The sequence below is a fragment of the Rhinolophus sinicus genome, linkage group LG05 (assembly GCF_036562045.2).
Source record: "Rhinolophus sinicus isolate RSC01 linkage group LG05, ASM3656204v1, whole genome shotgun sequence".
Classification (NCBI taxonomy): Eukaryota; Metazoa; Chordata; class Mammalia; order Chiroptera; family Rhinolophidae; genus Rhinolophus; species Rhinolophus sinicus.
Genome location: NC_133755.1, coordinates 41,509,653 through 41,523,021, shown reverse-complemented (window position 1 = coordinate 41,523,021; position 13,369 = coordinate 41,509,653). Strand labels below are relative to the sequence as shown.

The window sequence follows — 13,369 nt, the reverse complement described above, 5'->3', positions numbered from 1 at the left end:
GGGGAGCCAGCAAGGCAAAGCTCCATAGTTTGTATACCCAGTTCATTCGCCTTTGATTTCTGTTAAGTATGATATAGGCTAGGGCAAAGTCCTACTTCTAAAGGACAAACTGCATGCATAGCAATGTTCTTAGAGTTGACTTTCGTGCAAGTGTGTCTTCTGCTTCCTTTTTAGAGTCAGGAAGAATCAAAGGAGAGAGAGAAACTCTAGATGCTGGGTTCCTAAATTATTGACCTTAACTTTTCCAGAGCCTCAACAAAGCTTTGGAGATGAGGGTTTTAATTAGGAAAAAGTAAAGGGAAAAAATGGAAATTTTTGAAAAGTTAATTACTGGAAAAGGAAAGATGCTTCACTTTGTGACGAGACTTTTTGGTGAGTCAGTCCAAGACACAGGGTGAACAGCCCGAAATGATGAGCTTTTATACGGCTGGCTTTGGGGCTCCCAACTTAACTTGGGATTTGTTTTTGCTGCCAAATCTAAATTTTGTTCCATTATTGGAGAAATTTTAGCAAGAGTAATAGTTGCCACCAGTGATCTGCAGGCTTCTTCCTATAAAACAAACAAACAAACAAATGAGAACAGGTCAAACTTTACAAGGCATAAAACTTTAAGACAGCTAAGCAAGATATAAAAGTTAGTATGAACTGGGAAAGAAAGTATACTTTTCTCTTTTCAACTGAACTACAACCTTCTTGAGGACAAAAGCCATGTTTTATTCTAATTACATACCTTCCATGGAGCCTAAAATCATGCAAGTCTCCGGTTTCCTAGGGACATAAGAAGCAGGATAAGGGTCATTCAAGGAATTGCTGGAGACCAAGGAGCTCTGGCTATTCTACAAAGTTCCAATACTCAACCTCATGGATCCAGGCAATCCACGAGTCTTCAGATCATCCCAAATGAGACGGCTTTTTGCTTTATGAGTCCCTTGGGGGTTTTGTTTGTTTATTTGTTTTTTTGTTTTAACAGTGGTAACACAAAATTTACCATCTTGATATTAAGTATATAGTTCAGTGGAATTAAATAGAATCATAATATTGTGCAACCATCACCACCTCTTTTCATCTTATAAAACTGAAACTCTCTATCCATTAAACGCTAACTCCCCAATCCCCACCCCTACCCCCAGACCCTGGTAACCATTATTCTACTTTCGGCCTCTATGATTTTGACTACTTTAAGTACCTCATATAAGAGTGGAAACATATAGATTTATCTTTTCATGACTAACTTATTTCATCTAGCATTTCCTCATGGTTCATCCGTGTTGTAGTATATGTCAGACTTTCCTTCCTTTTTAAGGTTAAATTTCCATTGTGTGTATATACCACATTTTTCTTGTTCATTCATCTATCAGTGAACACCTGGGTTGCTTCCACATTTTATCTGTTGTGAATAATGTGTACAAATATTTCTTCAAGACCCTGCTTTCGATTCTTTGGGGATTACCCAGAAATGGATTTATAGGATCATATGGTATTTGTACTTTCAATTTTTTGAGAAACTGCCATACTTTTTCCCTCAGCAGCTGTATCATTTTACATTCCCACCAACAGTATACAAGGTTACCAATTTCTCCAATTCTCACCAACACTTGTTATTTTCTACTTTTTGATAGTAGTCATCCTAATGTGAGTGAAGTGGTATCTCGTTGTAGTTTTTATTTGCATTTCCCTAATAATTAACAACCTCGAGAATCTTTTCATGTGCATATTTTCTATCTCTATATCTCTTTTAGAGAAATGTCTCTTTGAGTTATTGGCTCACTTTGTGAATTGGGTTGTTTGTTTTTTGTTGTTGAGTATTAAGTGTTCTCTGTATATTCTAGATACTAATCTTGATCAGATATATTATTAACAAATAGATTCTCCCCATCTCTGGGTTTACTTTTTACTCTGTTGATATTTTGATGCACAAAATGTTTACATTTTCATGAAATCAAATTTGTCTATTTTTCTTTCGTTGCCCTTGCCTTTGGTATCATCTCCAAGAAATCATCACCAAATCCAATGTTGGGAAGATTTTGCCCTATGTTTTCTTGTAAGAATTTATAGTTTCTGGTCTTACATTTTTGTCTTTGATCCATTTTGAGTTAATTTTTGTATATAGTGTTACGTAAGGGTCCAACTTTATTCTGCTGCATGTGGATATCCAGTTTATCAGCATATTTGTTGGAAAGACTGCTCTTTCCCCCCAAATGGTCTTGGCACCCTTGAGTCCCTTGATTTAAAAACAAAACAAAACAAAACAAAAATTCTATATACTTGTGATTCTGAAAAGAATCTTATCAGGAAGGTGCTATTTTACCAGCTTTACAGATGAGGACACTGTGACTCGAAGTTCAATATCATGCCAAAGATGATACAGACAGATATCTCTTAATCAGCATCCCAATTCTTGAGGAAAGAGTGTTTGTCTTGAGGACAAATGATGGTTGAGAGACCTATTCCACACATCTGAGTTTTAATAATGAAATGTACAGTAAAGAGATAATACTTGTACTTCCGGACAAAAAGTTGCAAGGTAGCCCATAGGAGGAAAAGACATCTAAAAGTAGAAATGACAACACACTGCTCTTGTTTCTCTAGTTGAACACACATGCTTACACTATGGTCAAGAAAACCTGGCCTATGATAGATTTTCAGGATCTGTTCCAGCTGCTACGGGCTCAAGCACGAGACCCTCAGGCTGTGTGAGAAAGCATCTGAGGGCACAAGGAAGGTATGCCCAGCCTAAGACCACCTGGGAAACAGGATACTCTCACAAATTACCCTAAGAGTGGAGAAAGAGTAAATTTGAACATCGAGGCTTTTTTTTAGCAACATGCATTTCATCAGAGCCTGCTATTCTTAGCATATTTATGGTCGTAAAAGGAATAAGACATTAATTTAAAAATATCAATCTATCCTCACACACTAAGCCATGTATATTATCTACCAAACAAGTGCCATGCAGATCAAATGCACAATGAAGCACTGGGGGTGAAACCTAAAATAGAGACCCAAGGGGCTAACATAAAGCATGTTTCTTCACCGTCTGTAAGTTTATAGCAAATACCTGAGCACTTTACTATTCTCCAGGCATTGTACTAGATGTTTCATATCTGTAATTATCAAAACTCTTCACAGAAGACTATGAGGACGGTGTCTTAGTCAAAATTCAAGCAAGAAAAAGGAAACCCTCCGTATCAGAGAGGATTTAGGACAGATAATGTGAGATAGTGAATAGATAACACAGGTAATGCAAGCATTGAGAAGCCAAACGGGGCGTGGTGAGGCAGCCACATATTGATGGGGGAAAGAAGAAGGTAGAATTTCACAAGCCCAGAGTGAACTAGAACCACAGAGGAGCTATTTCTGGAAGTGCCAGGCAAGGTAGAGACACTATGGGAGAAATTCCTTGGCATCCCTCTTTTCTCTGCCCTCCATTCTCCCACAGTGCCTCCCATTGGCCAAAAAAACAGAGATATGCATTTACAGGGTGAGCACTCTGAAATACAGAACAGGGAAGAAGAAAGGCAGAAAATGGATCTGAGGACAGACAGGGCAAGGACAGGCGCAGGAGGTGTTATGACGCCATTACACATACGTAGATACTGACGTTCAAATAGGCTGTGGTTTACCCAAGGTCATACAACTAGTAACTGCAGAATAAAGATTTCAATCTAGACTTTAGTATTCAGCAGGCACTGTATTAGACACTTCATAAATGTGTCACTACCCCTTACAACACCACTGCGAGAAGTCCCAGTGGCCCACACCTTTCCAATGTGCTATTCCTGCCCTGTGTGCTAAACTAGACAACAAGAGGAAAAGTTCTCGGTGACCTGGGATGCTCCTGGATTGCAGAATCACACTGAACCCCTGGCCTGTTCCAAACTTGCCCAGATAAAAGATACTGATCCTCTGAAGTAAGCAGATCACTTTGTAGTGAGGTTGTTTCAATGGCAACCTGAGTGTTTTTCCAAGGGTCCTCAGATTAAGATTTCTGTACCTCACGTTTCCCTCTTGATTTTTGCTCTTGTACTGTCAGCTTTGATTTCAGACTCTGGTTTGGTCCATTGGGTCTGGCCTGGACTGTACTACATGCTGAAGCCTGAAGACCACAGAGTAGAGCCCTTTTCAATTTAATCAATTAATGAATGCCGCACTGGTTCAAACTGGTTAACTCCACATCTCCTGATATTGATATTAACTGTCCTCTGAGTAACACACTTCAGTCTTATCTTGTCCTTTGGCTTCAGCCCACTTCTTCCCCCTCTCTGTGTTAAATATGTCAGTGTCAAATTTCTATTCCTGGCTGTTGATATAATAAAAAGTTTCCAAATCATGGTACTCAGACAAATGCCATCTGCTAGGCTAGATCCTTGAAGCTTGTCTAAAATCAGCCACTGCTCCTCTCCATAGAACCTTCAGTTTAAGTTTTCACCAGGGAGTAACTGTTTGTTGGTGGGCAGCTGATGAGGATATTCTCCCCGTTGGTCAATGCAGGAGTCTTTTCTTACAAAGCTTACATGCACTCCCTGAAAAGATTGCTTCTATGCATGTGATTAATTTATGAAGAAACACGTCTGTATCTGAGAGATACAGAAAGAAAACGAAATGGAAAGAAGGGAAGAGAAAAAAACTGATGAAACCATAGCGAAAGACAAAATCAACTCTATTGAATTCTAGATTGCCAACTTGTCAGGATTTTTGCAAGATTCCTCTGTCACTCTTTTAATTTTCATTACTTTCTATTTTCTTTGAATAAGCACAGAAGCAGGTTCTAATTTTACCAGAGGCTTTTCATCAAATCAGACGTTTTATTCTCCCTAGGTTATCCTTGTTGCAAAAACATGTCTCTTTTCAAAGCTTGCATAATATTAGTTAACTCTAGTGGGGTACAGTTTCTTGAACCCACATGGTGAAGATGCAAACATTATTCTTTAACCTGAGTCCAGTTATCTTTTTATCACAGAGACTGACATTCTAAGTAGCCAGAGTCTTTCACAGAACCTCTGAGGTTTATGAAAATTTCCTTAATCACTAGCTGTGCAGACTCAACTTTTTGAACTTAAAGCAAGTCATATCTCCTTTCAATGTTTTGAGGAACCTCAGATTCTTGATGCTCCTATTTCTAACCTGGTATAAGGAAGTCTTTTTTTTATAATTAAAGGAGCCTTGTTTCTAGCAGGATTTGCCACTCCTCCTCTCTGGCACAATGACCACATAAAAGGTCCCCACTTTTCATTAAGGCCACGTGGGATGGCCTAATTGTATTGGAGCAAAATGGTGCAAGGACCAAGGTTTTTATGGAGGACCAACTCCCCAAGAGCTGTTCTATGTAAATTCCCATCATTGGTGTCACCATCCTTTGTGTTAAAGCACAAACTAGAAGGGTGTGCCAGTACCCTAAGCCGGGTGAGGAGGAAAAGGGTAAGAGACACAAATTGAGGGCTCTTTTTGTTCACTGACAGGTGTGGTTTCTAAGATCTTCCCTATTTCAACCATGGCCAAATCTGCTTTCTTATACGTCAGTAGTAATGAAAACAGGTGTGTATTTCTGAAATCAAAGCAGGTGTATACTTCTGCAGTCTAATTGTAGTTGGTCATTTAGAGCCTGTAGTTGGCTTACACTCTATTGTCATTCTCTCTTTTAAAACTGAGGTTACAGAGCACCCTTAAAATGAAACAATTAATTAATATTATATCCATTAAAAATTTACAGTCTGTTAACTACTGGTGGGTTCTAAAGAGGTCCTACTAGGCATAATGCCTTTTATCAAAGTCTTTACAGTATATTATCACAGTGGAGACTGTGAAGGACCAGCCATCTGACAGAGCTGAGCTCTAGTCCAGATGGAATGCTAATTAGCTATGTGGCTTTAGGTCCTTCACAAATTTAATTTCTCTGGATCTTGATTGTCTCATCTGAAGATGGGATACTGACTCCTGAGATTTTTGCAAGATTTTATTTAGATAGTGTAAGTAAGACATTTCTCACAGTGACTGGCATGTATTAAGTCCTAATGAATACATGGGGACATTTGACACGTACCCTATTTCCCCGAAAATAAGACCTAGCCAGACGATCAGCTCTCATGAATCTTTTGGAGCAAAAATTAATATAAGACCCAGTCATATTATATTATATTATATTATATTATATTATATTATATTATATTATATTATATTATATTATATTACCTGGTCTTACATTATAGTAAAATAAGATCGGGTCTTACATTAATTTTTGCTCCAAAAGACACATTAGAGCTGATTGTCTGGCTAGGTCTTATTTTCGGGGAAACACGGTAAGTTTGAAGAGACAATATTTCCCAACCAAGCAGCTCTAATAAGGTAAGGGCCAAGTTAGGGGTATAGCTTAGAAGGTGTTTTGAGAGTTTGGAGCAGAAAGAAAACATAATTATCTGGAGTAATCAAGAAAATTTTCAAAAGACTGACGTGCAGCCTGTCAAAGGAAGGAGGGATTTGGCAAGGAAAATGTAAAGAAATCCAGGAAAGGCCAGTGGCCTAAGCCAAAATAAAAATATGGGAACTCCAGGTGAATATAGGCAACAGTGAGGAAATGACTTGACTGGGTCAGAAATCGAGAAGGGGGCCCGTGAGCGTGAGCCTGGAGAGCTGGTAGGGCAGACTAAGATTTCTTTGTCTTTGAAGAGAAACTTTAAGGTTTTGGCACTGAGGTGGATGATTAATTGAAGACAGGAAAATTGTAAGATGACAAATCAGACAGTATATATCAGGGGTGTCCAAACTTTTTTCAACGTTTTTCCACCAACGGCCATATCTGGTAAAATACACAAACAGCCGGGCCACTCACTTGAGGTGAAGTACATATTGCTTCTCCTGGTTTATTTAAGTAAACTAAATATATTTTTGGAATTTGCTGCGGGCCAATAAAAAATGGATCGTGGGCCGCAGTTTAGACACCCCTAGTGTAAACCATAGGAGCTTAGAGATGAGCAGGTAGGTGGGATGCCATTGGAAGGGTTAGGATGATATAAATGGTGAGACAGGAGATAGAAAGTAAGATGAGTTTGTTTCTGGGTGTGTGACACTCAAGAATGAATAAACCTTAGGATACAAGTAGATAGGAGAGGGACGGGAAAAGAAAGGCCTACAGGTGATTCTGACCCTTTGGTTTTGCATAACAGGGAAATAGTAGCCACCTTAACACAAATAAGGAAGTCAAGAAAAAGAGCTGACTTTGTAAAGGAAAGGTCAAATAGAAAAACAGGTGGTGCGTTGCCCAAAATTCACTTCCAGGTGTCCCCTAAGGGTCTGAAATGAAGTGAGAACATCGTTTCAGTGAATTCCAACTGGGTTATATAACATATTTTGAATATGAAACAAAATGTAGCATCTTTTTTACTCATGGCAAGGAGGGCTCTTTGCCAAGCAATGCTGGAACAGCACATCTATTTTGTTGGGCTGAGTCACTGTGCCTTCAGAAACGGTTCTAATCTCAGCTCTGCATGATGGCTGTGGAAAAGTGTACTTCCAGTTTTTTCTGAGTCTCAGTTTTTTTTCTCCCCCTCGAAAAGGAATATAATGACATCAACTTGTCCTCCACTGCCACTGCAACACATTTTCAGAGAAGTTCGCCTATTTACTGAGAACATGTTTGAGGCTCCTCTTCTTATTGTTCCCGCTCAGTGCTCCCAGAGTGCACTGCTGACACATACCTCTTGATCAGGAGTCATCTCTGAGCAGGGCAGGTTTGTTGATGTGTCTGCCCCCCTCCCTCCCAGGAGACTATGAGCTGTTGAAGGCTGGGACTATATGTCTTCCTCTCACTAATCCTCCTGTGTAGCACGTAGAAAGTGAAAGAATGAATTAATGAGTGAAATGTGGATTTCTTTTGTCTGTAGGATATGGACCCCCTAGGTGAAAAACCTGGTTTCTCTTTGATGGACTCAGCCCCTTTCTGAGAGAAACATGGGGCAACTGGCAATGGTTGCTTCCTCCTGATATTTTCCTGTTTCTTAATTATACATATAGTAGCTTCTTAGTAAATGAAAAGATGGAGCACTTATGATCTTCAGTAATACCCTGGCTAAAGACAAGGTCAATAAAATTAAGCCTGAGCTAGTGGAGGACTCAGTTAAGTAATGATGCCATCGAAAGCACGAGTCAATGTGCTTAGAACGAACAGGCATTTAATGAGTTACATATCTTCTTCCAGTAACATTTGCATCTGCATGACATGGACATATGGGCACTTGGGGAAAAACCAAATATGTGTTTGCCAAGTAGCTGCTTGAGTTTGTTGAAATATAATGACATGTGGACTTGGGCAGAGTGGGAATGAGTAGGAAGAAGAGAAATGGAGGGGTCCAGAAAACATTTCTTGGTCATACATTCTGAAAACCACTTACAAGACTGAGGAGCGGCATTTTTATACACCACATTTCTTGTTTCTGTTTTAGACTAGGACTGGTCTTTAGCAATGAATCCATATACTGATTGTTCTCAACTTCCTCATCTTTCATTGCTTTGTTTTCCACTTCTTAGGCATGTACTTGGGATGAACCAGGAATTTTGTAATATAGGAGAAAGAAAATGCATAATAACAGAAATATTTTGCTGCTTTCTTTGCTAATTGATAATGATTAAGAGCAAGATAATTGGCAAATTGGGTAAAAACAAAACAAAACAATAATTAAATATTTGTGAGTTGAACCTGAAAAGGATAATGATTGCATCATAAAATAGCTAAAATATCTCAAAATTCCCAAGGTTTGTGGGTAGAAGCAGTTTATAAAACTCAAGCTTTTTATTTCTTATTAGTTCTGGTTTATGTTTTAACCACAGAATCAAATATGTTAATTACAGAAATTAAGAGGGGGTTTGCAGATATAGCTAATAACAATAAAATTCTTTATTTCATATATTGGCAGTATTATCAAAACTCAAGCCTATAATGCTGAGCGAAATAAGTCAGATAGAAAAAGCAGAGAACCATGTGATTTCACTGATATGTGGTATATAAACCAAAAACAACAAAAGAACAAGACAAACAAATGAGAAACAGAAACTCATAGACACAGACAATAGTTTAGTGGTTACCAGAGGGTAAGGGGGGTGGGGGGTGCGGGGTGGGGGGTGGGGGGTGGGAGATGAGGGTAAGGGGGATCAAATATATGGTGATGGAAGGAGAACTCACTCTGGGTGATGAACACACAATGGGATTTATAGATGATGTAATACAGAATTGTACACCTGAAATCTATGTAATTTTACTAACAATTGTCACCCCAATAAATTTAATAAAAAAAAACAAAAACTCAAGCCTGGTTCTTGTTTACCTATTCCATATGAGCCTAAAGGCTTCTCCACCAACAAACTTATATACGAAAACCCATTCTCAGTTAACTGTGATCATTGGAAAAGTGATCTCGAGGATAACGGAAACCCATAAATACAGACCAACCCAAGGCTTCTCCTCTCTCCACCTCACTCTCAACTTTGATAATGAAATTTGTTAATAAGGAATATACTGGCAAATTGAAAATGGTATAATTGTCAGAATTTTTACTTCCTTATCTAATATACCGTTGGGTGTCATAGTTAATTACACATGGGCTTTACATGTTTTCTTGCCTTTTATACTGTAAGTCCATCAGTATACCATACCATGTAGTACAGAGCCAGGTACAGAGTAGGGTATGCTCCAAATGGATTAAATGACTATGGTTGGATTTCAGTATAGGGTCCCAGGCAACATGGGGATTACCTAAACTGTTTACTTCTTGTTCTTCTCTTAGACCATGCTTTCTCTACTCTTCAAACAACGATTAGATAGGAATATTTTTATGGTTAGTGTTTCTCACTTCCCCTAAAGGGAGGGAAACATGATATCTATTCTTTTGCTCCCCCTCACCTCCACTTTATATAGGCTCTTATGCTTCTTTGGCAAAAGGGGCTTCTAATACAATTATTTTGCCTATGTTTTTATTTTATTTTTATTTTTATTTTAAGATTTTTTTTTTGTTGGGGAAGGGTAATAGGACTTTATTGAGGAACAGTGTGCATTTCCAGGACTTTTTATTGGAGAACAGTAGTGTGTTTTTCCCAGGACTCATCAGCTCCATCCAAGTCAAGTTGTTGTCTTTTCAATCTTGGTTGTAGAGAGCGCAGCTCAGCTCCAGGTCCAGTTGCCATTGTTAGTTGCAGGCGGGACAGCCCACCATCCCTCACGGGAGTCGAACCAGCAACCTTGTGGTTGAGAGCACACGCTCCAACCAACTGAGCGACCTGGGAGCTCAGTGGCAGCTTATTGACTTCATTCTAGTTGCAGAGGGTGCAGCTCACTGACCCATGTAGGAATCGAACTGGCAGCCCCGTTGCCCAGAGCTCGCGCTCTACCCAACTGAGGACCTGTCCACCCTTGCCTGTGTTTTAAAACTGAGTTTCTTATTCTTTTAATTTCTTTTTTCCTTCTCGCACGTGTTTGTGCCTTTTTTTAAAAATAATACCTCCGATGATGCAAGCTCTCAGAGAACCCTTCCAAAGTTCCCTTTGTCCTTGTCACTCTCACTTGCTGTTGTTTCTTTGTGTTCGTCTTTACTTTAAGCCTCCCTGCTTTCTGTATTTTGCCTCCTCAACTTAGTTTACTATCTCTTACTTTGGCTCAGTTTCCACCTCTTCTATATTTTTACACTTTATCCCATTTATCTCCTTAATTGGGGTCCTTAGTTTTGCTTGTTTCTGCCTCTGCATCTGCCACCTTCTATGCTTCCCATTGTTTATTTCACTCTATATACTCGTACACATACTGTCTTCATTTTTATTTTTTCCTCTCTTCACCTCATTCTCACTCACTGGTTCCCATTCTTACCACACCCGTCACCCATCCCCGATATATTACATTTCTGCTTGTATAGCCATGTCCGCAGAAAGCCTCTGCCCCCCTTCCAGCATAGAGGAAGATCAACAGTAGACTAGAGTCTTTACTCACTTGTCTTTACCAAGGGCTCAGGACCTTCTATCAGATGCAAAATTTCCAGCATCTACCACCTCTAAGGCCCGGTCTACCTCACTGCTGTACTTTTCTACAAAGATAATTCAGCATAGGAACACTTTGTTTTGATTTTTCACTACAGACGTGTTTAACAAAAGGAACTTAATGTACGACTATCCTGACTATGACAGTTCCAGGGTTTGCCAGAGGTCTTCAGAGGATAAATTTTTCCCATTAAAACTACAATGTCTGGAATGTATGCACACATATAAGTGTGCACACACAGACACACACATATACACACATACATACATATGTACAGTATGGGACTTCATTCTCCATTCCCATGTGTTGTATGTATGCGTGTACACACATATACATATATAAACACATGTCTAAAGTATATATGTATATATACACATTGTATATTCATGATGCATATATATTAGATATATATGTAATATACACATATAATATATATGTGCATTATGCACATAATGTTTATGTTTCCTGTAGTTGAAATTATGGTGATTGAGTTAAGCATTCAGTAAGGCTTTATGATGAGAAAAAGAAATACTCTGTCAAATTTAAGATTAGCTATTTAGAGAATAAAAACTAACAATGCTCAGAAGTTTTATCTTTAAACATATTTAAGCAATCTCACATTAAATGATTTTATTTCTACCAACTGACTCTTTTATTGTTGCTTTGTTTTTCTTCTCCATTTTCTTTAATCTCATAAAATATTGTGAGAAAATATTAAAGTGAGAAAAGTACTAGAAGGGCAGAATGAAGGCAGGTTGTATCACCTAATTTCCAAAGTGGAACATCTAGGGCAGGACCTGGTGGAATTACTTACTAAATTTGCTCTATCAAGGGGCTGAAGCACTGACAACTGACGAGTACCCCCTCCTTCATCTCCTTTCACATCAATTTTCATTCATATTTTTTGTCTCATTTAAGGAATCATCCAAGTTCAAAACTGTACATCTCAGGATACACTTTAGGCTGGAATTGTACGTCTTTACTTTCCATATTTAGCTGAACAAAAATCTGATTTCAGAATCCAACATCATAAAAATGAATGCATTAAATGCAATGGGTTTAATTATTTTTAAATGAATACATGTGTTTAGGCATTCAGCAAAATAAGATTTGAAGCAAAAGGCATTTGTTGAACTTCAATTATTTTCAATTCCACAGATATTTTACACAGCAGAGATTTAAGAGGGTTTTTTAAAGCATTTTTAAATTTTCATTGTTTTTATTTAAGTATAGTTGTTATACAACATGATATTAGTTATATTAGTTTCAGTTATACAATATAGTGATTCAACATTTTTATACCTTACAATGTGATCACCCCACTAAATCTAGTAATCATCTGTCACTATGTAAACTTATCACAATATTATTGACTATAATCACCTTCACCTTTTTCACCCTAAGAGGAATTTTTAAAATTATATATTAAATATATTTTCCATATAAGTTAACATTAGCAATAATTATAAAATAATTTACCACTGACAAAAACCTCCTTAAATTTTAGAATTTGAATATCATACTGTACTTCCCCATATACGTAAATATGAATCATTGGAAGTACTGAAGTTAAAAGACATATTTTGGCTTGACAGAGGCATTGGAATCCCACAAGGTATTTGGAAAATTAAATGAAAAATCAAAGAAATATATATTTGTAAACTCTGCCAAAATTCAAGTGGCACCAAAAGCTCTCCTTCCTGCTCACCTTAATTTCAGCAGAGTACCTATCTGGCAAGAAGGTAGAAAGTGATTAAAGAATAACCCTAGAGAAAAAAAAAAAAAAATCACTACAAAATCAAGTTTAGCTTGCAGAATTTCCAGATTGATACAGGAAGTATTCAAGGCTCAACTAGTTGAGGATATGGAAGTGAGTCTGCAAAGTATCTTGCTTTGAAGATACCTTTTGTTGTTCTTGGAGGAAGCATGCCTGGCTGCAGGCAGACAGCTGTCCCCGCCATGTCTTCACTCCTGTCCCTTACTGACCTGCTCTTGGGATTCTGCTACAACCACATCAGACAGTGGCGTGGCTTCCCACCACCAGTCAGCCCTGCTTTTCCTCAGCAAAATTGATTCAGATCTTGCTGATACACAGTAACCGTGAAAGTTACTATACTCAAGGAAAAACATGATCTCAATTTGGCTCTACATTAAAATGCCAGTCCCTATTGTCTTACCTAGCACTCTTAATTGCATACATTTAGCTCTCAGTTGGAGAATAATTTCGCTGCAGATTGAAAAGAAACAGGTCTGGCCTTGGTTATTTTGGCATACAAGATTCCAATATGACTCTGTTTTCTAAGCAGACATTAATGATTCTAAAACTAATATTCATTGTTTGAAGAGGCACAGCGG

General features: G+C 38.1%; 1 long non-coding RNA gene across 3 annotated transcripts in view; it reads right to left on the bottom strand.

Annotated features, from left to right (window-relative positions):
• LOC109437798 (uncharacterized) overlaps positions 1-13,369 on the bottom strand; it is an 801,312-nt gene that overhangs the window by 40,096 nt on the left and 747,847 nt on the right. For all 3 annotated transcript variants that reach the window (XR_012496361.1, XR_012496360.1, XR_012496362.1), the window contains exon 6: positions 332-550. This is a non-coding gene — a long non-coding RNA (uncharacterized LOC109437798). The remainder of the gene's footprint in view (positions 1-331; positions 551-13,369) is intronic.